The 9308-nt window shown below is 38.6% G+C and overlaps 1 long non-coding RNA gene across 1 annotated transcript; it reads right to left on the bottom strand.

Moving 5' to 3' along the window:
• Positions 1–6695: 6695 nt before the first annotated feature.
• On the bottom strand, positions 6696–7934 carry LOC123961044. The gene is made up of 3 exons (XR_006822648.1): positions 7838–7934; positions 7143–7172; positions 6696–6829 (listed from the first exon to the last, which is right to left on the bottom strand). It is a non-coding gene; the product is annotated as an uncharacterized LOC123961044 (long non-coding RNA).
• Positions 7935–9308: the final 1374 nt, after the last annotated feature.

Here is a 9308-nt window from a genome sequence, read left to right as displayed (position 1 = left end):
TTCTGATACATAGTTAGAGAAAAACACCCTGAGAGATCTTTTAAATAAAGTTCCTAAATGTCACACAGAGGTTTCAAGTCCCAGAACAATGAAACATCTACAATTATTGATGTGAAATGGAAGTGAAAAGTTAATTGGATGTTTCTTTCAAAATGTCAAAAACAAGAATTGTATTTTTAAAACTGTATGCATGGTATTCTTTTCCACAGACTAATGAATAGATAGTGACAGCGATAATCAGTGCACCTCAGTGAGTAAAGAAATAAACAAACAGTGTCAGGATTAGAGCCTTGAAACTCTGCTGGGCCTACCCGTGCTAAAACTGAATGCTCTTGTGCTACAGTACCATGAATCACTCTGGATTGGAGCATCCACCAGATGGCATTGATATGTTCATAGATGACAGAATACAGCAGATGGAGAGAGAAGCAGTCAAGACGACATACTGTAAGAGACAGAGAATGGCAGAGTGGAACAGATGGAGAGAATTACTCAGGAGAGCAAAAGGATATCAGAGTAAAGAAAATAAAGTGTACATACGTACAGAGAAGAGGAAACGTGGAGGGGCATGTGACAAATCTGTCTGATTTTATTATTGTGTTATTGTATTATTATTGTATGAGTAAACACATCATGGACAATGTACAATCCAAAATCAAATTCCTCGTATGTGTACACCTGCCTGGCGAATAAAACTGATTCTGATTTAAGACCAGTGCTATTACTGTACTAGACGATCCAGGAGAGCCAAGAGAGGACTAACCTTTTCTCTTGAAAAAGCAAATCACACAAAGTTCCAGCTTCCAGAACAGCAATGTCTGCAACAGACCACTGTTATTCCAGTCTATGAAATGCTGTTTGTCTACACAAGCTTTTGTTTTTTAAAATAAATGAAATCAATTTATGAATCATCTTTTTTCAAAAGAGTTTAGCATTATGTAAAACTGCAACCAGAGGCTCTGTCGAGGACTGAGTCTCACCCCAGGAAAAACCTAAGAAAAAAACAGCTGAAAAAACATGCTTGTTCACAAGTGAAATGATATGAAGTCAAGCTCATGCAATTCTGAAATTTCACAGAAAAAGAACGCCAATTTAAGTCATCATTTTAGGAAACAGGTAGTGACTTATCCCATAGCATGCTATGTTTTTATGTCTGACAGTATTTCAGGCGGAGCACAAAAGCTCTGGAATGAAACTAGTGTCTGAAAAAGACACTGGTCGTACAGCGCAGGGTTTTGACATATATTACATTTACCTGACGCTTTTATCCAAAGCCACTTACAACTGCTATGCATGTCAGAGGTTGCACACCTCTAGAGCTAAGTTAAGTGTCTTGCTCAGGGACACAATGGTGGATGTCTCACAGTGGGAATCGAACCCAGGTCTCCCACACCAAAGGCAAGCATCTTATCTATGCGCCATCACCACCCCGAAATACTAAAGTACTTTGAGTTAAAATTGTGGTTTTGGTCTTATGTTATTAACGTAAATACATTTTGTCTTTCTCTAACCTTAACTTTTGAGTGCTTAAACAAAAACATAAAAGCAATGCTTTAGTTGCTATGTGCAGATATTGTGGCCAAAACAAAGGAAATAAGTTGTCAGTCAACATTTTGCAGATATGTTCGGTTTTAGCATTTTGCAACTTGGCACATTCCTCATTATGTTGATAAAGAAACATAATTCAGTTGACATTGCATTTCTCTGTAAACGGATTTGCTGTTGAAAATTGGTAGTTTAAAAATGAACTGTATGTGTTTAAATGTATTGCTTTAGATTGTGTTGAGCAATTTTGTGTGTTTTCAGGATTTGTATGTATTTCTCAAAGTCATTATGGCATCTAGCATCTACATTAAACAAGAGGGAAAGTCCGGGTTTTCTGGCTTCAACCTGTATGAGGCAACCTCTGACCTCAACCCTCCACACTTTAGTCAGGGTTGCAGATGTTTTTGTAGCATAAATGTTAATTTATCCAGCCTCTCCCTCATACTGTCAGTCAGCTCTGTCTGGAAGCTTACCACTGTATAATGACCTTCTATTGCTCGCCCCCTGTTGGTGTCTCCTTGCACTCCAGACATTGTAAACAGCAGTAGAAAAAAAATGATGGAATGAAATCGCAAAAATAAAATGTGTAGGTTAGCCTTCTCCTTAATTAGTCAGTCTATAACATGAGGAAATTAGATTTCAACTACAACCCTGCACTGGATGTTTCTTTTTTCAGACATTCAATAAGAAATGTAGTCTTTCATTTCTAAAATGAAATGTTCATCATGTGAAAAACCTGGAATCTGCTGTGACAAAATGATTACTGGCGTGAAAGTGAAGCAGAGATGGACAATTATTAAAGTGATGACATCCTAAAAGAACTTCCCAGAAAATACTTATTTTGCATATAGACCATCTGTGTTAATGAAATGTGTTTAGAAAAATTAAACAAGTCACATTTACTGACTCGTTCTGTACATTTCACAGATTTTCACAGAATCAGGTTCATCCTTTGGCAATTACCAGAGATGATAGACTGATTTCCTGCTGTGCCCAGGTCATTTTTCTTCTTTCCTTTTCACTTTTCCACGTACAGCAGAGAGTCATTGGTTTATCTCCCTTTCCAAATGCAATTTAATGCAAATTTTATTTTCATCAAAGCTTATTCTGCCAGAAATACTTTACGATCGGGCTTTATGAGAGCATGATGGAGATGTCCTCATCTCTCACATAATTTATAGCACAATCAGTGCATTTCATGTTAGCCTGAGAAAATACATTTCTCCTTTTTATTGGTGCTCACTGTGTGACGTAAGCTTGAAAGTAAATTTTTTGTCTTTATCTGATCTTGACAGAGACAGTAAAGGGAAGAATCAGAGGTTGCCAATTTGTCATTGAGGTGGGATTTTTGTCAGCTGAGTTTGGACCAAGAAATTCACAATTCTGTTGTCCCTAAAAATGTCTGCCCATTCCCAAGATTTAAGGGCATTTTAATTTAAAAGGAATATGTGACATGTACACCATTTAAGATGATAGTTGTAAATGTATCGCCTGTGCTTGACAGGCTGAACGCTTTGTGTGTGTCAAAGAATGAAAATTAACTGAGCTAACTAAACCTAATGTACACTTCAATTCAAAACCCAGGTATTAATCTTCCTATAATCTTTACCCATGCAAAAAAAACAGGAGTGTGCCAACTAATAAGAGAAAGAGAAGTACATCATTCATTCCACCCTTAAAATGTTTATCTGTTAATGTGTTTCCATCAACCTGTTTTTATACTCCCTTTCAATTTGCACATTAATAAAAAAAAAAAACGAGTGGAAATGCCAGAACATTTTTAAGCTTATTTAAGGTGTAAAAGTTGGTGCATCAATAAAAGCAAAATGTGATAAAGTACAATGGAAACAAACTTAGTGGCAGATGACAACATCAGATCAATGTGAAGCAATGAGGAGATCGTAAACTTCCTCAAACTAATACATGAAACAAATATAAATCCCATAATTCCCTCATGTTTTCTACATTGCTTTCTACTGTGACTCTTAATTACGTCATTTCAGTGCACCCTCTTTGATTTAATGTCACCCAAATAGTGAATTAGTGCCACTGACTGTTTATCTTGATGCAAACCAACTGCTAATATTCACATAACATTAGTGAATGGAAACTTGCATTAAGTTTTTTTTGTTTTCTCAATGTATTTAAAACTTGTCCTACATCTGGATGGAAACTTGACTTGTGCCATGTGTAAACAGTGTAAAAGTAGCACAAGTAGAAAATCGTCATGAAATCAGCAAACTGACTCTGTAATATCCATTACAGAACAATATCTAAAGTCAACTAACAGCTACTGGACACACAAGTCCATGTAAGGTAGGTAAACCTGAGAGTGTATTGAACTGAGTTGTGTGTTATTGCTCACAAATGCAGCTTCTCATTTCAAAGAGGAGGAGGATTTTTATTATTTATACTTTCTAAAGTTAAAGCATGTTCTCACTTTAACTGTACAAAGTGTGAATTTTTAGACTTCTGTTCAGGCTGAGCAGAAGTCTAATAAGCCAGGCAGAGCTATGATGGAATTATGTAAGGTCAAATAACAATGATTAAATAGAAATTAAACAAGTTAACCAAAACTACCTAGAGTATCAGAGAGGTGCCCATGAAGCACAGTGTTGAATGTCCATGGGTTGCAGGAAGTAAAACACTGAAAAATGTAATTACATGAGGAGAAAGAAGCCCTCTAGCAGGGAGATTAACATGATTCACAGTCCTTAACCTAACAAAAGTATATACAACATAGAAGCTGCTGAACAACCCACTGGCACACACTATCAACACACAGACAGTCAAATGATATATTGCAGCTCTCTCCGTGCCTTTTAAACTCCAGATACTGATTAGGTGATCATGGACAGTTGCCACCAATCTGCAGCTGCAATGCAGGGGGTAGGCCAGTACCTGGAGGAGCACAGGAGACAGCAAGCGAGCAGCACAACAAAAACAAGACACACAACCCTATGGCTGTAACACACATTCTGAACGCACCCACACAGACTTGTGAAAAGTGTAATCAGGAAAAATAAGAGAAAACACATGTGTTGGTGAACCATGGGAGTGTAGAGCCTTTGACAAAGGCACAAGACTCCAATCATGGCCTATCTCCAATCATTCTTGTCCAGGGATGTTTTCCAAACAATGCCTTAAAAACGCTGTGAACATCATGATTATCAGTTCCTGTGTAAATGTCGGCTTTTCTTTTCTACTTCCACCATCCTCTTTCATCTTTCCCCCCTTCACCGTTTTAAGTGCCATGAACAGGCCAGGTCATGAATACCTTGGCTACGAGGCTCTCCACAGGTATGAGGGCTTAAGAGGCTGCCTCCTCTCAGAGGCCTGTTGAGTTGCATATGGGTTGGTCTAGACCGCTCATAACATTAGCGGCAGGAAACCTAGACTGCTAATACTGTCACACTGAGAGAGAAAGTCAAGCAGAGAGAGTGGAGGGGTGTGTGTGTGTGTGTGTGTGTGTGTGTGTGTGTGTGCGCGCTCGCTCTTAAATTATAAGAAGATACCGCTTTGGTTGATGAGGAAACATGGAGAGAAGTGTTGGCATGTGATTGTGTTTAGAAGTGTGTGAAAACGCACATGATGGTAGTTTTGGAGTTTGTTTGGAACATAACCATTACTTCTAAAAATCTGTGTGTGCGTGTGTGTGCGTTAGATCCCTAATACAATCACACTGTGATAGTCATGCACACACAGAGAGCAACCATAGAGAAACACACCGAGGGGTCTGTGGAATGAATTACATGGCGGTGTGTGAAATTACACATTCTGCAGGTCAATATTTTCCTTCTTTTTTTTTCCACTGAGATTAATTTGTTTATTTTATGCAAATACATTTTGTTTGTAGTTTTTTCTTAATTTGCATTTTTGCCCTCTTGCTGTTCTGATGTTGAGAAAGTGAAAAAGTCCATCTTCCAGCTGTGTTTTCCTCTGCTGTAGTTCTGTGAGCGGGCGGCTGGCCAGCCTCACACGCTCCTCCCGCGGGTTGGCACAGGCTTCCCCTGCAGCCACTTGCGGAGCTCCTCAACTCCGAAAATATCCGAAAAAAAGTACCTGGAAGCAGGTACAGGTACAACATTTCTACAATGGAAAACCAAATAAAGGCGAGTTGAGCCAAGTCGTGCTGGTACTGTGCAGTGGAAAAGAGGCTTAACTAAAATCAAAGGGCCTCCGCTCAGACTAGCTTGGTTTGAGGGCGTGCCTGACCCCGCTAGCCGCTTGGCAAGCTTTATGACGCGTTTTCATTGTGACGTCACAAGTAAAGGAAGTGAAGGGCTGGAATACAAACAAGCTGTTTTCAAGCAGTTCAGAGCAGAGCTTTTTGTGGGAGATGGGAACTCCCAAAAAGACTTTGGGCTTTTTCACTTTGCAAACCTGTTACATGCACAAAAAAGATATATAACTTAATAACGGAGAGGGGGTAAGCCAAAAAACATAATACCACCTCTTTAATACAGAAGGATAAAAAAAAAAACAAATAACAGGTTTATTTTGTACCATGTATTAAATGTTGAATTTTAAAGATAGTGAGCTATTATTAATCTGTAGGTTGGTGTTCCAATCTGGTTTAACAAAAAGGAAAGTGAAGATGGTCGACCTGTCCAATCCAGAGACACTTTCATGCTGCAGCCCCCTTGCTGCTTTTTAATGCCCCTCAGATGCCCTTCAAAGTAACCCACGTCATCTGCCCTACTGCCAGAGCACCACATTGATTTTGTTTTGGTCACAGCGCTGCGAGTCTGACTGGCCTCAAGCCCTGAGTCACCATGCTTCAACAGAACAACCCTCTCAGGATAACACTTAAAAAGGTCACTGGTTCAATTACTGGTGACACTGGTTCACCCGGCAGGGCTCTTAAGATGTACCATCTCCTATCTTTTTGCCCATTAAGTTTGGTCTTAATGTAAAACATTAACATTTACATACATATGCTGCCAATTACTGTCAAGAGTCGCCAGCTTTTGAAGAGGTGTGGGAGCTGGATCGCCTGCTTGATTAGTTACCATGGATACACCAAAAAGGAAGGTCAGTGTTGTAGACGAATAGGACGAGAGAACAGGAGAGGGGGGAAAAGGGGATTTCTGATTGTTTTATTTTATACACAGTTACTTTACAAATCTATTTGTTTTTGTTGAGTCCTTATATTATAGCTATAATAAATACTTCAGTGTTGGGTTTAACTGCATTGGATGAGGGGAGTTGGATCAAGTTGTTCAAATATTTTTTTCCATCAGTCAAAAATCTTGTCCTGAAGGGAAAATTTGCATTCAAAGTACTGCAAGAAGAACAAAACATAAAAACACACTAACAAAGTACACAATAAAAAACACTTACGTATAAGCCATATACAATCATCAGCAGGTAATAGTTCAACATGGTGCAGTCTAAAGTCACTTATCAGTGCAACATACACATTACTTAAACAGGGATAAGATGCTACTTCATTTCATGTGCAAATTAGGCAATCTAAATGCAGTGAGGACAGAATGAGATGCTGCTTCTGTTGTACTTTAAGGAAGCAGATTTTGTACAAAAGGCCTCATCACTTTTATCCAGCCACCCTTTTCTAACCAACGTCAGCTACTCACGAGTTTCTTCTGCTTTTGACAATGCAATGTCTGTAGAAAAACACACACACATACACAAACACACACCAGCCATTCATTTAAAAGACTAATATTCAGACAGTCTTTCAATAGTTGCGGCCCCGTTTTCACAATCACTTTATAAAAGGCTCATTCTAAATTGCCACAAAAATATGATGCCACCTTAAATTAGTCTTAAATTTTAGAAAAAAAATAAGTAGTTGTAACATAAAAAAAAGTTAAGAAAGTAATACATTAAACCAGAATAACGATAGCATTTTAATACCATTTTTAAATAGTGAATAATGTAGCATTATATACTGAACTGACATATTTTAGTAATATCCTTCATTTTTTTAACGATATCATACTAGATACACAGCTTTTGCCATGACAGGTATAATGTTTTATGAATATGCAACAGCAATATATATTTTGTTTTTAATGAACTTATCTACAAATCATAACGTACAAAATGTTAATTGACTACAAATTTCATGTATTTTCATACGACTGCTCATACCAACCAAAGCATAAATAAGGTTTTTCTATGGTCATGTTTAGTCACTCATGGGCCTTGATTAAGGTTAGTGAAAAAAATTTAGTATTTGTTAAATATTTAAATAGTTGACAGATACTTCAAGCAAGCATGCATGCACCTGTTTACATTTTAACATTTAACTGAAATAATAATTTACCTTCAACCAAAGTGCTTTTGTTGCCTAAACATTGCCACAAGCAGGACTCAGGATGCCAACCGTGGTCTTCTTTCTCAAAGTCCTCAGCTTTGTGTGTCTGCCATCAACCCCGACCAACGCCCTATGACTTCTGAATGTCACAAGAACGTAGCACTTTGTTCCCTGGAGATTGTTGATAGTTAAAATATATTATGACCTGGCGCAAGTTACAACAACAAAAGGGAGACACACCATGGCAAACATTTAACTAAATATGTTTATTTAAACCAGAATAAACCAAACCAAGCCAAACCCAACCGAAGGTGAAACCTGGGGAGAGATATAGAGGGGAGTCAGTCAGCATGGAGGTCTGTTACCTCAGCACAGCAGCTCTCTGAATGAGACGACTAAACATGACGTAGTATGGGCACCGATGCCATCAGTGGAGAATACCTGTGCTGAACTATGAAACACTATGTCATTAGGTTTAGCAGAATCAAGTATAAATCTATCTTCAACTCATTGTTGCTCATACAATAAGCATCTACAGAATTATATGTGAAGAGTTGGAGGAGTATTTATGATGGTCTATTCGTGTATTTCAGGTACCACTTTTTTTGTTTACTTTCAAGTATCCCCAAGCTAATGAATTCCTTGGTTCTTAGTTCCCTTGGTGTAATTTTTTTCACATTTGTTCTGCTACTACAGCGATGAAATGATTTCATATAAGCTGTAATTTAAATGAGGCAGTTGTCGCTCAGTGGCTGTGCTGCTGCCAAGTCACCAGAGTGTAATTACCAGGCGCAGCAGGGAGCGTCGCTTCACTTTGAGACACTCTTTAGACAAATTCCAGTAAAATGGAGACACCTCAAGACTTTGAGGAAATTTGTTATTAAGTGTGCATCTAAAAAGATCCAAGGGTTTCAACACGTGCCTGATATTGTGAAAATTAATGTGAACCAGGTGTCATTCTCATTGAAGAAGGTTTCAGAAACTCAGGATGTCTTACACAGCATGTTTAATAAAGCTCGAGGAGATCATAGCATCAGCATAGAGAGTGTGAACACAATGCATAGCCAACCCCAAAATCTGAAGAAAGCCCCTTAGTCCACAATATGTATCGCTACCCAACCTATAGTGGTTGTAGTCTTTCCATACAAGATCATAATTAACTGGCCTAAATTTAAACAGCCAGTCTGCTGGATGTTAGACTCAAAGGCATTACCTATGGCACGCTGGGATCTCATGTATTGCATTCTATGCAGAGACAGTGAATCTGTAAACATACGAGACTTCAAACACATTGTCTCCATCAGCCCTGCTGTCGTCACCCGGTCAGGGAGAGAGAGAGAGGCAAAGAGCTGTGTCTAAGGATCAGTCTACTTCTGGCCCTGCTAGTGACCCCGAGTGTGACCTGTACATGACCCCTACCTCACCTGTTAAGCCCACTAAGAAAATTTCCCCACACCTGAGAAGAGCCTGTTAGAGATGT

Source organism: Micropterus dolomieu, linkage group LG21 (assembly GCF_021292245.1).
Source record: "Micropterus dolomieu isolate WLL.071019.BEF.003 ecotype Adirondacks linkage group LG21, ASM2129224v1, whole genome shotgun sequence".
Classification (NCBI taxonomy): Eukaryota; Metazoa; Chordata; class Actinopteri; order Centrarchiformes; family Centrarchidae; genus Micropterus; species Micropterus dolomieu.
The sequence above is the reverse complement of the archived record's forward strand: the minus strand, read 5'-3'. Positions and strand labels throughout refer to the sequence as shown.